This window comes from Glossina fuscipes, unplaced genomic scaffold, assembly GCF_014805625.2.
Source record: "Glossina fuscipes isolate IAEA_lab_2018 unplaced genomic scaffold, Yale_Gfus_2 0, whole genome shotgun sequence".
Taxonomy (NCBI): Eukaryota; Metazoa; Arthropoda; class Insecta; order Diptera; family Glossinidae; genus Glossina; species Glossina fuscipes.
In genome coordinates this window covers 17,931,761-17,948,107 of record NW_023998414.1, presented here as the reverse complement: position 1 = coordinate 17,948,107, position 16,347 = coordinate 17,931,761, and the positions used below count along the sequence as shown (strand labels likewise).

The window sequence follows — 16,347 nt, the reverse complement described above, 5'->3', positions numbered from 1 at the left end:
CAAATATTTATACTTAAAAGATAATTCGAAATGTTTCGCAAATGCAATTTAATTAATAATTTTAAAAATAATTGTAATTTCTTACACCTATAGAAAGTGGTGATATAAAATACAGTGTGTGTGCGTGTGTGTGTGTGTATGTGTGTGTGTGTGTGTTTAAGAGTGTTGAGATTTTTCGAGCCACCAAGGCAAGAGTAAAATGCAGGCCGCTGAAGCACATTCAGAAAAGGCTCACATAGTGAGGCCAACGTTGAATTCCCGTCTTTCGGTATAGTGTTCGTTCCTTCGAAAGCCGCCCAGGTTTGTTACTCTGTTTTTTTTTTTTTTGCTTGAAGGAGAGCATTTTATTAGGTAGCGAATAAAAGTGGCTTCAGATGCATAATAGGATATATTTACCAGGTTTGCTCAGAAAATACGCTGTTTTTTTTTTTTTTGTATGCTAATTATCGTAATTATTTTCAAAATTGGCAACAATACAAATTACTTGCCTATAAGGCAAGTCTTTCAGTGAAGTCTCCTCTTACGAAACGTTGCTTTAAGTGACTCGATTTTCTCAGGTCAGTGACAAGTGCTTGTCGCACAGTCGCACAGTCGCACATTGTAGGTCATTGATTCGAGTGAATTTGATCGAATACCAATGGAATGAACACATTCCCTTTATTGCTTCCGCTACTTTACCTTGTTGGCAGCGGGACAGAATTCAAAGTATATAGCCTTTCAAATTTATTTTTCATAAAACGATTAATTGCTTGCGTGTAAAGAGGGCCGTAATACTGTAACGTAATAATAATTGGCATTGGTTCGTGTAAAGTTGTCATGTCCAGATAGATCTTACATTAATTGCACGCAACAGTTATTCAAGATTTGTTACGGATAAAATGGAAGGGAAAATGGAAGATGAGCAGCAAAAACCATGCATCCCACTATTGAATTCCATTTTTGAGCAGAAATTTCAGAGTGGAAAGCTCAATTAATTAATTAATTAATGGCTGACCTATTCGTTTTGATGAAATTCCAATTACACGAAATATCATTCGTGAAGGGAACGTACAGCACTAGTGGTGTAAGCAACGCGCAGAAGGACTTGAACTAGACCCACTCTGTATTATGCCAATCGATTGAGAAAGTGATTGTAAACTTGTCTATCCGTCTGTCCGTTTTGCTTTTTGGGGTTCAATTTACAGGGCCAAATTTTTTAAGATATTCCGACTAAATTTTGCGCGCCGGCGTATTTTGATCTAAGGGCTGAAGCTATTTGACAATGATTCGAATCGAAACACGAACTTTTTCGACTACTTTTTATACAAAATGTCATTTGGAAAAGTGAATAAATGAGTGCCTGTAAGGTGGGGAGTGATCCATTGTAGTGCTATAGTGCTTTTGCATACACACACTTGTTTAGTTATGAGAAATCTGATATACAAATTTTCTTTTACAAATTGTTTAAAATCAATTAAAAGCAATTCCAAATAAACTCCATTTGGATCTTCTGTATTCTATTTTATGCTAATTTTGAAGTTCAAGCGATCCACGAGTAGGCGAAGTCTTTTCGTCAACATTTTGACAGAGAGAAATATAAAATCCTTTCTGGGTCCTAACTAAATTCCAACTATGTTTAACAGAAATCTCGAAAATGGGAAAAAAACTCTAATGCAATTGTTGATGAATATATATTATACATATATATAAAGATACAATTTTGCGCGTATTCTTTGAACAAATCCCGCGTAATTAAAGCAAAGGAATAGTGGTAATAAGAGAGTTAGTTGTTAAACATCACGGTTAGTTGAATGCTTTCCCTTATGATTAAAGAGAATATTTGTATATAAATTTAAAACTTTACTTTACCAAACGAAATAAATGTGGCAGTGCACTCCACTTACGGCATGTAAAGTTGAAGCCTAAAGCTAAAGAATTTAAAGGGAATTCGTTAAAGAGTTTTCTTTCGTAATGTTTACAGGAGTATAATGTGCGAAAAAGAATCGCAAAAATGAAGGAAGCGAGAGAGAGAGAGAAAGTGAGAGAGAGAGAGAGAGAGAGAGAGAGAGAGAAAGACCTCTTCCACCCGTTAGTAGGGATGCATATGGAAAATTTATTAGAATCAATGATTTACAATAAAAATGATACATGACTTCAAAAATAGCGCACATATCCCCTGGGACCTATTAACTTAGTTACGAAAAAATTGACAAAAAAAAAAAAGATTGAGAAATACTGGTAAATAACGAAGCAGAAGCTCATAGTCTATACGAAAATCATATCAACTGATTAGATTTTTCGATCGAATGACGATTATTCGGTTTATGGAAAAAATCATGCACCCAAGCCCGTTTAGGTTCGTTAGTTCCAAACACGTTTATAACGCCTAGAATTTTCAGTGTCAGAAATTTTGTAGACTTCCACAGACGTGGAAGTATTAAACGCCACTTCTTTCGATACTTTTCTTCTTCAATTTCGACTTTTTTTTCTTTTTAGCAACGCTTATCTAATGTCTCTTAAGGCCGCTTTGAATAAAAAACTGAAGTTAAAAGCAACTCTTTTAACAAACAATTCATTATACGCTAACTGTTACTTCATCTTAACTGTAAGCTCACCTTCGATTGACTATTACCTGGAAGAACAATTAAACGGCAACGACAGATAAGAAAACAATTATGTGATGAAATAAAATGAATGAAAGAAAAAATTCTATCACAATAATCTAAACTAAACTAACAATGTCCGAAAACGAGTAATTTACCTTTTAGTTAAGAGTGTCGGTTATACGAGGTATTTATTTGCAAACATTTAGCCACATCCGAAATCCATAATCTGTGAATAAATTAGGCCCCAATAAAGAGACCAATTTGCTTACGAGAGGTGTGCTAGGCAACTTGGACATTGGTTTGCAACGAATCAACGAATCAAACATTTAAGAGCATTTGTATCCGTTCATCATTTTCTAACGATATGTATATATGTATATGATAGAAAGATATATATCGGCAAGACATTTCGTTTTTTCCGAACAATGGATTTTTTTGTATTTTTTCATAGCCAAGTTGAAGCTTGAGAAGACATATGACAGACGATCAGTGCCATAGCAAGTTTACAAAATTTCATTCCGATAATTTTGCAATTGGAGATGTGCCACGTTTGTACAAGGTCAGTTGAGGCTAATGAAGCCGGAATGTAATCCGACGAATAACAATATGTAAGACTACATTTATCGAATTCGACCGTGCATTATAGTATATATAGCGACTATAAAAAAGCCGTCTTTCATTTCGACCAAAAAACCGAAACGACTATCCGAACAAGCTATACGTGTTTCGATGCTGATAGTTTGTCTCCGGCAATGAGTGACGAAAATTTAACAATCGTTGAAAACTTGAAAGATGAAATTGCAAGAAGGGGTCTAGAAATTTGAAAACAGAAGAAAGTGCAAAAGCTTGCTGAAGAGAGAGCCGTCGGTTAAACGTTAGTCCACCCAAGCCAATCACAAAAGTCAACTTTCAATTATGGTGACAATCTGCTCAGCAACTTGCACTTTTCAAAAAGTACATTTGAGAGAAAAAAAAAGGTAAAGAAAACCAATCATTTTCTGCAAGCGTCTAATTTGGTGAAGATATGTGGACAAGCTATATTTGCGCTTTGGAGAAAGCCTTGAATTTTTACCATTCTATGTGTTTTTGATTTTTTTTTCTCACTTATAGACATGTCAATGGACCATATGGAATAGTTTGGACATCAGGCTTTTAAATTTAATTGCATTCAATTTCTAATGAAATCTTGCTATAGGTGATAAGTAATTGCTGAGAAGGATTCTTTATTCTCTCTAAAATGTAGACCAAATTAACTTTCAGTCTGAGGAACTACGGATCGAAGAAACTTATCGGAATAAATATTTATTTATTTATTTATTTAATTATTATTGTTATTATTATTGATGACTGGATATATATATATATATATATCGATATTGTAAGCAAATGTTTATTGATTCTACATATTTTTGGAGACCACTAACCATCCAGTGAAACAAATACTGAATCCTTTTTAAGAATTATAGAGTTTTAAACAAAAATGATAACAATTAGTTGATTGGCCTGTCGTTCCAACTTCTTCTAGGTCTTTACTTGCAATTTTGGCAAAGTCATAGCTTTTGTCTGAAAAGCGAGCTGCTCTTCAGGCTAGAGAGAGAGAGAGTTCACAGTTATATTAATGAATTCATTAATGTGTCTAGAAGAATCAATTCAGCAATCTTTACGCCTCATTAGGCCCCTTTATATAATTTTTGGTCCTTTTATATATAAAGAGGCCCTTCTTATTCTACCTACAACTTATTCGTCAAATCTACTGTGGGCGGCTATAAGATCTAGTATTGATTTCAAGAGTAGTTCACTACGCATGCGCATCTTTAGTTAGCAATTTTTTAGCATATTTTTTAAATAAGATGTAAACGCCCTAAGCTCAACTCTCCCGATGATTTTTTTTTCATTGTACTCGATCTTCACCAATATGTCAAATTACCAGTAATATGTCCTGCGTAGAAGCTATCGAGATGCAAAATTGCTTAATAATGCGATGCGCCTCTGTACTCTGCTAGTTATAAGACTATGACGACTACCGAGTTATCGTTAAATTTTTTAGCAGATAATGCGAAGCTAAACGAAGGAAACTTTTCGTATCACTATTTTCCTCCTAACTATGAACTGTAGGTTTGCCATTATGTAACAAAGATTGCATAACGAAAACACGATCATCTAAATTAGTGCTCGTGGTCACGATAACCTGGAGAAATGTAAGCATTTTCTTGAGCTTAGGACTTTGAATTACCTTAACAAGTAGTAAATTCCTGGGCCTAGGCTAACGCAGTGGGTATAGATATTTTGATGAAATTTGCTATTCTAGAAGTCAGTCATATTTATGTGCTTGAAGTGAGAAAAGATGTTAAAGGTAGAGGCAGGAAGTCAATAAAGTTTGCGTTTTCAATTATTAGGTAACACTACGATGTCTCTTATAATAATGTTACTTTCGTATATAAGTATAGATATATGAAATAATAAACCGGTGAATGTATGCGTATAATATATACGTAAGTAAGTGTTATAAATAAGAAATATATGCTTATGAATAATTAATATTTACTTAAAAAAAGAAATATTTAATGTATTTTGGTTTTCGTTTTTTTTATTATTAAACCAGTACCCTAATGTACAGATGCAGCAAATGATGTGAAGACATCAACAGCACACAATGATAACACAGCGGAAGGTAGTGGCTGGGAGAGATTTAGATTTGTATAGTATATATATAGATGAGGTATCCTTACACATACAGAAAGCTCTGTTCAGATGTTCAGAATTAGGTATAAGCGTATATGCGCCAGCTTTTTATACAGGAATTCTTCCTTCTCTTCTTTCAAAACTTCAAATGAAAATAAATTTTTCTAAATATCTTTTCATTGTTTGTTTTTTTAAGTTCTTTTTTGTTTTTGTTTCATATAAAATTATTGACAGAGAAAGGCTTGATTTGATCGGTCTTCCCGTAACAGGTAGATCAATAGCAATATCATTTCCTGTTGTCATTGTTGTTGTGGTTATCCTTCTTGTAAATGTTTCTTTTAGTTGGAGTTGAGAGCAAAACGTTTAGTCTTAAAATTGTTCGTTTATTCAAATTATTTTTACTTATTCTTGCTATTTATGTAACGTTTTTGTTTAATAACGCTTATCACACGAATCTAAATCGCTAAGAGAAGGGAAAATAAAGTAAAAATAACATTTTATGATTAATGTTGTTTAAAAACCTAAATTTTAGTTTATGTTTTGTTTTTTTTTTTTTTTTTTGTTTTTTTTTTTTTTTTTTTTTTAGATATTTTGTTGTGGTTCTTGTTGGTAGCTGTTGGTGAGCTGTCGTATGGCTATTGTTGATGATAAAGAATTTAATGTTCCTTAATACATATATGCATACATATATATATATATATATATATATATATTTATATGTAACATATACCTACATATCCTATATATATATATACATATATATATATACAGATACATATACATATCCATATATATATATATATATATATATATATGTATATACATAGATAGGCATAGATAAATATTCAAGTCTTTTCTTCTTAACCAGCCGATTGAGTGTGATGATGATTTCTCTGTCAAAATTAGAGAAAAACTTTTTGTTTTCTAAAATTTTTTGTTATTCTTTCCTTCCTGTATCCTTATTCTTCTTCTTCTTCTTATTCTTCCTTCTTTTTATTACAGCAATATCCGATTTAATATTCAAATAATTATAACATAATCAAGAAAACTCTGTATAAAGCATACGACATAACTACCGTAGTTCACGTACACTCATACAATAGGACAGGCAAGTAACGAGCAGTTCGATTATTGATTCTATATTGTTTTCGCCCGCCCACATACAGGTACACACATACGCATACGCATTTGTTTTCATTACTAAATTTCCCCTAAACTGGTTATTGTAGCAATGTTTTTCCCCCTAAGAATAATAGTAATAGATTAATAACGTATTTTATATCACAACGTAAGTTAATAAATCAAGATTTGTAGACTTTTTATACTTGGAAGTTCCTTTCAATTTATGCAAAAACATTCACTCACCTTCACCTGCATACGTTTTTATGATACGCATATATCTATCTACATCCTGTATATAAAGAATATTGATATATACACACACACACACACACACACACACACACACAAACAATTGTGTGGTGAAAGGCATAAGCGTGATAAGTCTACAATAATACGCAAAGTGCACTTCAATGCTAATAACTTTTATGTCTAAATCCAGGAATTTAAGGTACAATTCCAATGATGATTCGATTCTGAGAAAGTTTGTGGGTGTGTTTCTAAAGGTTAAGGAATTTCTGTTACCTGAAATTCTAAACCACGCACAATGGTAATGTAAAGTAAATACTATATCTTAACTTATAGCTAACAAATATGTTTCTAGGTACTATTCTAACTAAACGCTATCTAAACTGTTGTATCTGTCCACATATCGATATCGAAAATCGATTTAATTTTACACGTAGGCGTATTTGCCCTTTTCGTCGTCTCGACTGGACTGCAAACATATGTAGATTCAATATCGAAATTATCTTTCATTGCTTTTGGTGTACATAGACAGCGATTAGCCGGCTTGTGGCGGTGAAAAGCAGTTTGCAAACAAAATTTTTAAACGATTTCTGATATATACTTTTTGATCTTCGAAAAAGAATACATACCTTCTTTGCTTGTAGCTTGGCAATATATTTCTAAACTTTTCGGATATGAATTAATAACATGTATACAAGATAACACGTTAATGAAAGTTGTCGCCGAAAAAGATGATCACTGTATGTGTGACAGTGTCGAGAACCGAAAAAACAGTGATATGTGGCACTGGCGTCTTTATCAGGTGGTACGTTTGGTCCAATGATAAGAGGAGATGAACGGAAGTAGTAAAGGTGGCAAAAAAAGATTTACTGGATAGGAAGGAATATATTTCCTGATTACTTAAAAATGAATCCTAACTGATTCGCTCTCGATGACAACTTTCTTAAATTGTCAGAACTAGCTTCAGTTATAATTTACAACATTTGAAGAGATTAATACCAAACAAGCGTGAGAACTTCTTGTGAACTGCATTTTCCAAAAATGCATTATTGAATACATTCTACGTTGAATAAAGTGGAAAACAATCTACTAGAATAGCATAACGTAGATATGCCGAAGGATTAATTGCAAAAAAAAAAAAAAAAACAAGAAAAAGTTATATATGATGCTGCTCCCAGATAGGAGGATTAGCATTATTAACAACATAACATTATTTGCTTATCAACTGCTTTTCATACAAAAGTCCAAGCCAGAGCACAAGTATATAAATCTTCGATTAGCTTGCGGCAGTGAGACGAAGAAATAGGAATGGCTCTATCACTACAAGAGATATACAAATGCCAGCAAACGTTAATCAGTTTAAGCCGAATTTACTCCGAAAATTCACTTTTCTGCCCCAAGAATATCACATAAGGAAACAAAAAGCCAGGTAGTCTGGTTAAGGTGCGTTTAGACAAGTAGTTTCATTTATTTTAATTGCATTTGCACTGAGCCGAATTCCATTATTTTATTGCAATGTAAACGCTGGAAGAACTGAGTCTCGAGCAATTAAAAAGACTTGCGCATAATTTCATACTGTATATTACACTACTATGCGACGCTATAAGGAACGCTATAGCATAATTCTCTAAGTCTCATTATTCTTTATATAGATGTGTGTGCGTGTGTGCGATACTATGTACTTTACCAGGGGTGCGAACCATTTTCCTTCAACGGGCCAATTTTAATTTTCATATCACGGCAGAAGCCAGAACAAGTCCCGGTAATGACGGCAGATACAATAAGTCATCATAAAATAATTCATTAAACGTAGCGGGTCGAATTCGACGATATCACGAACCGAATGCGGCCCGCAAGCCGGCGATTGCCCATTCCTGTATTACATTTTGCTATATGCTATATGATATTATATTTTGCTATCCTATAGTTTATCGTAACGTATTCTACTCTACTTTCTTTTTGGGGAGATGAACTATGCTTTGATGAGAAGCATAGATGTGCCGAAACTCTCACCTCCCAGCGGTGATCCCCGGGCAACGGCTTCGGCCGGCTAAGAAGAGTTTAAGGTTTTGGGCTGCTAACTCGGCGACGAGTTTCTGAGAGATGGTGGAGGGGTTGGCTGGAAGAAGAGCTCTTACTCAATAAGCTAGTTACTACCGAGGAAATATATTGAATGGTATTTAAGTACAATGAAGGTAGTAATCTAGCGAGTGCATGGTAGAGTGCATTAGACTAGTCTACCATGTTCAGTGCAATACCCGAGACCTATATATCTTGAAGAAAAGTAGTTCATTTGGGGCTGGCAACCAGGAAAGTATAGAGAATCCAAAGCAAGTACGGTTGTTTTTAACAACCGCCCAAAGTATGCCATAAGGCTTTGCAAAACAAACTGGGAGCCACGGGGGTCAGGAAGCTCGCCTCACAAAGCCACGTATGCCTGCGGGTATATGATGGACTTTGTCCTTAAGTCGTAATAAATAAATAAATTAATTATACTATTAATGCAAAAAGGAATTGACGGACGGCCTTCCCTTTGGCCGATTGATAGAAAATGTCTGGTAAATTAATTAATACATGCAAAAATGGAAAAGGGATATGACGAATAAGTTTTCCCCTTTTACCTATTTTTACTTTTGAACACATGTCACGGATGCCTGCGGGTAATGGTGGTAATTGATCAACAGCACAGTGGAAGCCTTATGGCGGAAGCAGTCAGTTGATCAATTTGTGAGTCCTGACTGCTTGGGTGCGGCCCTTCGGGGAGTACTCGTGGTGGTTGTGGTTGGCGAGTTCCTAGCTAAAATGGAACAATTGAGTGCAGCTAGGCCTCGCCATTCACCAGAGTGGGGTTTATTGTTCCATACACAATAAACTGTTCTGGACTCTGGTGCTGTTTAGGCCCCTACTCTGTGGGGATTGTCTAACTCGCCAGGGGGCGTAGTACGCTTAAAAGTGGCTTGGGCCACTGTGGGGTTAAGCTTTTCAGGCAGGAACCCACGTTAAACCCTTGCCACAAAATTCTACTAAACCGAAGCACAGTGTCCATCACTCCATATTATATTATACTATACTGTAACATAATACACGCTTTACTGTATTATAGGTTACTTTACTGAACTTAATAATAATCGAAACAATTTCTCCCAGCTCGTCATAAACGTAAAAATTAATTACTTATAAGCAATTTACAATTTTATCCAATCTAAGAAAAAAACAGCGACTCATTTCGAAAGAGCTGAAACGCATTTTTATAAAATGCAACACAAGGAGCTCAACATAATTTTGAAATCGAATATTTTATAGCCATCAATTTTAGTGCATAAGACCTAGTATGAATCGTGATGAATCAATGAATCAATCATGTTAATGAACAGAAAATGATCGATACGCAATACGCTTCTTGATTTATTTAGTTAAAGATCGGTTGCGCCCACGCGCCTCAGTTCAAGTCAAAGATTCGCTCATTACGGTCTTCGATATTCTCGCGGACGCTATTATCTTTACGATCCTCACGCACCTAGTTTTCGCAAGCTAATATCAACGCAGTATTACAATGTCTATCGGAAATGTTTCCTTTCCCCTACAGTTTCATATGTTAAAGTTAAAGTTATTTATAAATTGAACATAATGTACTTTCGGTTGTTTGGCAGTCGCAACGTGCCTCTACGCATTTTGATTAATTTCACCTTAAAGAGGAAAAAGCACGTGTGCACCGTTACTTTATTGACAGAGTTCTTTTGATTAGCTTTACTATTTTTTTTAAATTTATTTTAATTAATCCTCCATTCTCTCTCTGATGTTTTCCTTTTTATTCATATCTTTTCTCATTCTTCTTCTTCTTTTCTTTGCACAGCTAACGATGTTCGATTACTTGTTGATTGTTCATTTTTAAAGCTGCCAGTTTTCCATTTTATATATAAATTTTTTTTTTATTATTTGATTTTCTTTTAATGACTTTACGATTATAATTAAATGCCATAAGTTTAAGTGGAATGTAGAATCAAAGTTAACTCATAAAATGAAGAAAAAAATTTTTTATTATTATCATAATTATTATCATTGAGGCTAAGCGTTTTATCTAAACATTTATATTCATTAAACAATTATATATTTTCCTACTCTGTGCTTCAATTCACATTTAATTTTTTTTTATTTTATTTTATTTTTTTTTTCTATAAATGTTTCGTTAACGAATTCATTGCTTATTAATCGCATTTTTTTTTTTTCATGTTTTTTAATTATTTTGTCTTTTTATAAGCGCTTATGCGTTAAAGCCATAAATAATCTGTACGATCTATAATGTAACACATATAGAAGATGAAGAAAATTTTATGTGATATCTCAGCTACCATAGGTAGCACAAGGAAATATTTATATTACTCTGTGCATAATATTTCATAACCTCGATGACGACTCTGTTTAAAGTTTTTCTTTTTATGTCGGAGAGATTAGCAGTATGTGGAAAATAATTATACGCTTTGTGGAATTTAAATTCAAATTAAGAAAAAAAGGGGAAAAACAAGTAAGGAAATTGTATTCGGTAGTGATCGAATTTTTTACACTCACCGCCGTGATCCTTAAAAAAAATCTAAATTTCCATACTGCATAATAATAGGTAGAGGCGTATGATTTTTCATATATTCAATATTAAAAAGTTGAAATTTATATCGTGTATCTGTCATAGTTTATGACCACCACAGTTTTTGTTGCGCAGGCATTTGGCCGTCGTAGGCATGCTTTTCGAAAAGTCATTTGAGTCATTTTCAAATACTTTTGCAAATTTGTAGGAGGTGTCTTCACTTCTGCAAACGAGAGAATGTCAACGCGCAAATACTACACAGTCGGACAGACGAACAGACGGACATGCTTAGGTGCATTGCTATTTTGAAACTGATCAAGACCTTATAAATTTGATGGGGTTTTTTAAGCTTGCTTTTACGCATTATATAGGTGTTGAAAAAAGAATTCGATTTTGATACACTATAATACTGTGTAGGCGTGGTCAATTTCTACTATTTTTATACGGACACTGCACCATCGCCATAGATTTATCGGTCGTAATTTATGAATAAGGAGAAAAAAACAATATTTTATTTTTTTTGAAAAATAAACGAGTTCTCAGTTTATGTGCTAGTGTAGGCGTGTCCTTCACCCAATTAGACCCATTTCCAATATCAATCTCCGTGCAATAACTTCCAATGTTCTTGCTACATTAGAAGTGGACAGCTTCAGTTTTGCGGCCAATAGAATGTTTACAAAAGACCTTACACAGGCGGACAGAGAGACGGAAAGACAGACGGGCCTGCATGAAGATCAAGAATATGTACAATATGTTTCATGCACAGGCTGAGGTGGTAAACATTTCAATGAAATGGATATACCCGCAACGTGACGAAGCGATGGATATAAAAACAACATCAAATCTTGGAAAGCGGTTTTTTATAACATATTCGGAGAGTTTTCTGTCTTTTCGAAAACAAATCCTCAAAATTGAAAATTTTTTCTCTTAAAAAAAAATTTGATAAACGCAACCGATTATTAATTATGGTAAATTAAAATTTAATGTAACTTGGCAAATCAAGTAAAAATTACTCATTGCCGCTTATAATGAATTTCGAATACCCAACAACTAAAATCAATATCTTCTTCTGTTGTTCAGTAAACTTGTTTCTGGATCGAAAATCTCTTTGAAATCGTTTCGTTTTCATCAAATTTGTTACGGTATTTCAAGTATCGTTACCCTTTTTATGTTTCAGATCGGATATGACCCATATTTTCGGACCAAATCTGTGTAAATCTGTATAAGGCTATACATGAACATGATTTTCAAAATTCAGTTGAGGATCGAACAAATGTCCCATCTATGTATTGCAATAGTTGGGACGAATTTTTTAGTATCCATATTTAACTCTAATCTCTACTCTACTCACGTGTTGTGTCTATTTCATTATATGCGTATCGTCAATCGTCTATCGTCCATCTTATTACATTTATCGTATATCGTATATATTTCAAATAATATTTTTAGACAATTTAGTACAAGAATTCAGAATAAAGATCGTATTTATATACTTTGCTTTATCTATGCATGATTTTTTCACAATTGTAAGCGAGTCCCCGCCTACTCCGACTTAATGAATTTACGGGCTTGATATAGAAGCTTCATTAAAACAGAAAAATTCAATATGCCATTTAAAACTTTAAAGAAGTTTGCCCAAAATATTCAATGATATGATAAACTCTGTCAAGTTTTCGTTAAAAATGAGCGATCTGCTAGACCGATTAACTTGATGGGAGTTTTGAGAAAAATTTTTGGAAGGAAGATCAATTGCGTTTGTTAATTGCATTTATTAAAAATTTACACTCTTTAGGTGTATTATTGTTATCCACTTTATTCTATATTTTTATATCTTGTGTAATTATTTATTTAGATTTACTTTATCTGATGGCTGTTCCTAACCTTATCTTAATGCAGCTTTTTGATAACTGTGGGTGAACCCCTGCTTCACTTGACAAGTGTGGTGGGCGAACGCTTTTTCTGACTGCCCCCAATCAGTTCATTTCATTTGACAAGCGGGATCAGAAACAAATTAAAAATAACTTGGCTTTGGTATACGTAGTCTTAATAGAATCCTTCTTTTTTCACGAGGCATTTGCCAATGTGCCATACGATATACGACAGATATACAAATTAGACCAATGTGTTTGTAAATTAAGGCCATATTAGATAATTGTCCGCAATTTGCGGACTGATTACGTCTTACGATATTGATATTAGTTTTAATGAGATGCCAGCGTACTGAGATGATTTTCAAATATTAACAAGAACATATGGACGCTTTACTTAACCTTTTTTTTTTTTTTTGAAATTTTCGAGAGATATGTTAGAAAAAGTTCAAACCGTATGCTTGGTAATGGAGTCGGCCCTCTGACGTTAATTTTTCGCTGTTGCAAACTATTTAGTTTAGAAATTTATACGTTTAATTAGTTCGATGTTGGATGCCAAAAGCAATTCGTGAATAAAAAACTGGCGATCGTATGGTAGGTTTAAAATGACTAAAATCCATACACGTGTTTGTAATTTAATGTTTTTATTATTATATGGCAAACGTAATTAAAACTTTGATTTTATATTCTTTTCGTAAAGCACACAGCGCTATGTTGAAATATATTAGAAAAAAAGTAAATAATAATTAATAAATTAATACTTTCTGTATAAAATGAGCGGTAGGCATTCATTTATTTAATGACCGACACTCGACTGTGATTGCTGATCTTATTGTTGTGGGCTTTGCTGAATTTTGGAAACGGCATGCATTTCTTTTTTTGTTCTGTTTTTAAATTAAAAAATTAAAGTAAAATTTAAAACTCCCATATATATTGGTGAAGGAAATAAAAATGCGAAAGGAATTATCACTAAATAGAAAGCAAGTAAGCACATTATAGCCGATTAAAACCGAGTATTAGGCACCTTACACCACTCTTCGTTTATCTTCACGAATTATCTAAAATTATATTTACGAGCTTATAGACCTTCAATGGAAAAGAACTTCAAAAGGGAACCTGGAATCTTCTTCTCGAAGACCTTATTATTATTATTTACTTATTCTCGTCATAAAGTACATAGAATAAATAGGACTTTACTACCATTCTTCATGAATAAGGTGGGGTTTGAAATATTAGATATACAAATAAATTCGTTCCGCTGGAATTGGTTGCTTCATAAAATGTACCTGGCGAGCTCAACTTCCTCTAATTTCAGATATAGATAACTTAGATATTGTTGTTAGGACGATATAAGTTTGAGTTGTTTACAACCTTTCGTTCAATGCATAACAAAGCTTCAAGAGATGGATATCATTTATGGAACTGCATTTTCTCTGGTCTCAACTGCATTAAAGATGAAAAAATACAACTCAAGCTATGAAAATGATTAAGTTAGCTTGGACTGAAAACACAGTAAGATACGAGACGTGTAGATCGTGTCTTAAAAATCATGAAATCCGCATTCGTCCGTCTGTCGTTGGCAAAAGCAAGCAACCTGAAAATTTTCAGCTTAGACTGGGAAGATTTGCCGCACTACGTGCATTCTCCAGGTGTGCCCCTTTCGATTACCGCTTATTCAGGTTGACGGATTCATATTTAACCACTCCGCGGTTTATAGACGTTCAAGATGTTCGTAAATGGAGTACTCGATAGCTATGTCGCCTTGAAACTAACACTTTTCTACTGCGTGGGTATCCATAAGCTACGAAAGACCGTAGATAATGGTGATGTTTTGTACCGAGCAGATTTTAAAAACAGTTGAATTTTATCAAAACAAAGAAAAAAAAGAAAAATTTCTACGTCAAACTGCGTTTGTGGACTAACTCTCACTGTGAAACATTAAAAATTGCAGCGTAGGTGCTTCAATAGATCGGTCGGACAGTGATTGTTGTCGGAAAATTTAAAAAATTTGCAATTTTCTACACATATGAACACTTTTTTAACGAAACGATTCATTTGTGGCGTGGTCGTACAAATAGTCCGATAGTCAATTGAAGTAAATCGAAGCAGCTCAATTATTGCGGTGTTTAGGGTTAAATACAGGGGATAGGCAGAAGTGATGCAATCAATTCAGAAAATCACTTTGAATCGATCAGCGGAATAAGAGGTTTCTTAAGATCTTCTGAGTGTTGCAAAAAATCCGCACAAGCGGTATAGCGCACAATTAGCATTAAAACCATACTCACTTTGACACGAATTTTGAGTATTGGTCAATATAGGAGGAACGTAGGGTACTTTGTTCATATCTGCCCTAAATATTCGAAAAAATCATTATTAGTTTGTTCAAAGTTATAAAAAAAAAAAAAAAAAAAAAAAAAAACTATTTATGTTTTTTCATTTTGCTTCAATTTTATCAGAATTGAAGGCATAAAAACCATATCAACTTGTGCATCTTAGGTATGAAATGAGAAAGAAAATTTCATGTAAAGAAAATTTCAGTTTTGTATGTAAATTTTCGAAACCGTGAGAATTCCATTGCCATTTCCATTTCGGAGCCACGTCAACTAATAATTTCTTGCAAATTAAAAATATAGAATGATAGGATTAGTATATCGTCTATACTGTTTAGTAGTAACTACATATACAAAAATTTCACACATTTTTTACATAATTAATATCGAACTTGATAACTATGCAGAAATTTAACTCGGTACTCGGTGCTCGGAGACCTGTTGAGCAGTTAAATATCTATAAATAGTTGTACTAAAATGATTTTCTCATCTTATTAAGCAGATAAACATATATGCATGCATGCATCCATGTAAGCAAGCAAGCAAGCAGGCTGACTGGCTGGCTGGCTGACTATCATGTATGCAGATACACGTAAAATAATCATGTTTGTTGTTGTTAGTAATTAATCAAGGAAAAAATAATAATTAAAAAGCCATTCGCCTTAGGACGAACCTTGGATACCCGCCATCTCAAACCAGACATATAAGCTTTCAAATTGATTTATCCGAGCCACTTGGAGAGCGGACTTTTGTAGAATTCTCCTCAATATTTATAACAATTTTCATCCGTTCCACGAAATTATTAATCACAACGTTTACAAATCCTTTTTTCAGGAATTTTTTTGTTGGTTTTTTTTTTCTTTTTTATCAACGTTGTGGGAATAAGTGAATCAAGCCAACCTTTTTCCCAATGGGAAGAACAGAAAAAAAAAAAA

At 33.6% G+C, this 16,347-nt stretch overlaps 1 protein-coding gene across 1 annotated transcript in view; it reads right to left on the bottom strand.

Annotated features, from left to right (window-relative positions):
• LOC119634090 overlaps positions 1-16,347 on the bottom strand; it is a 61,498-nt gene that overhangs the window by 5,732 nt on the left and 39,419 nt on the right. The window lies entirely within an intron of this gene.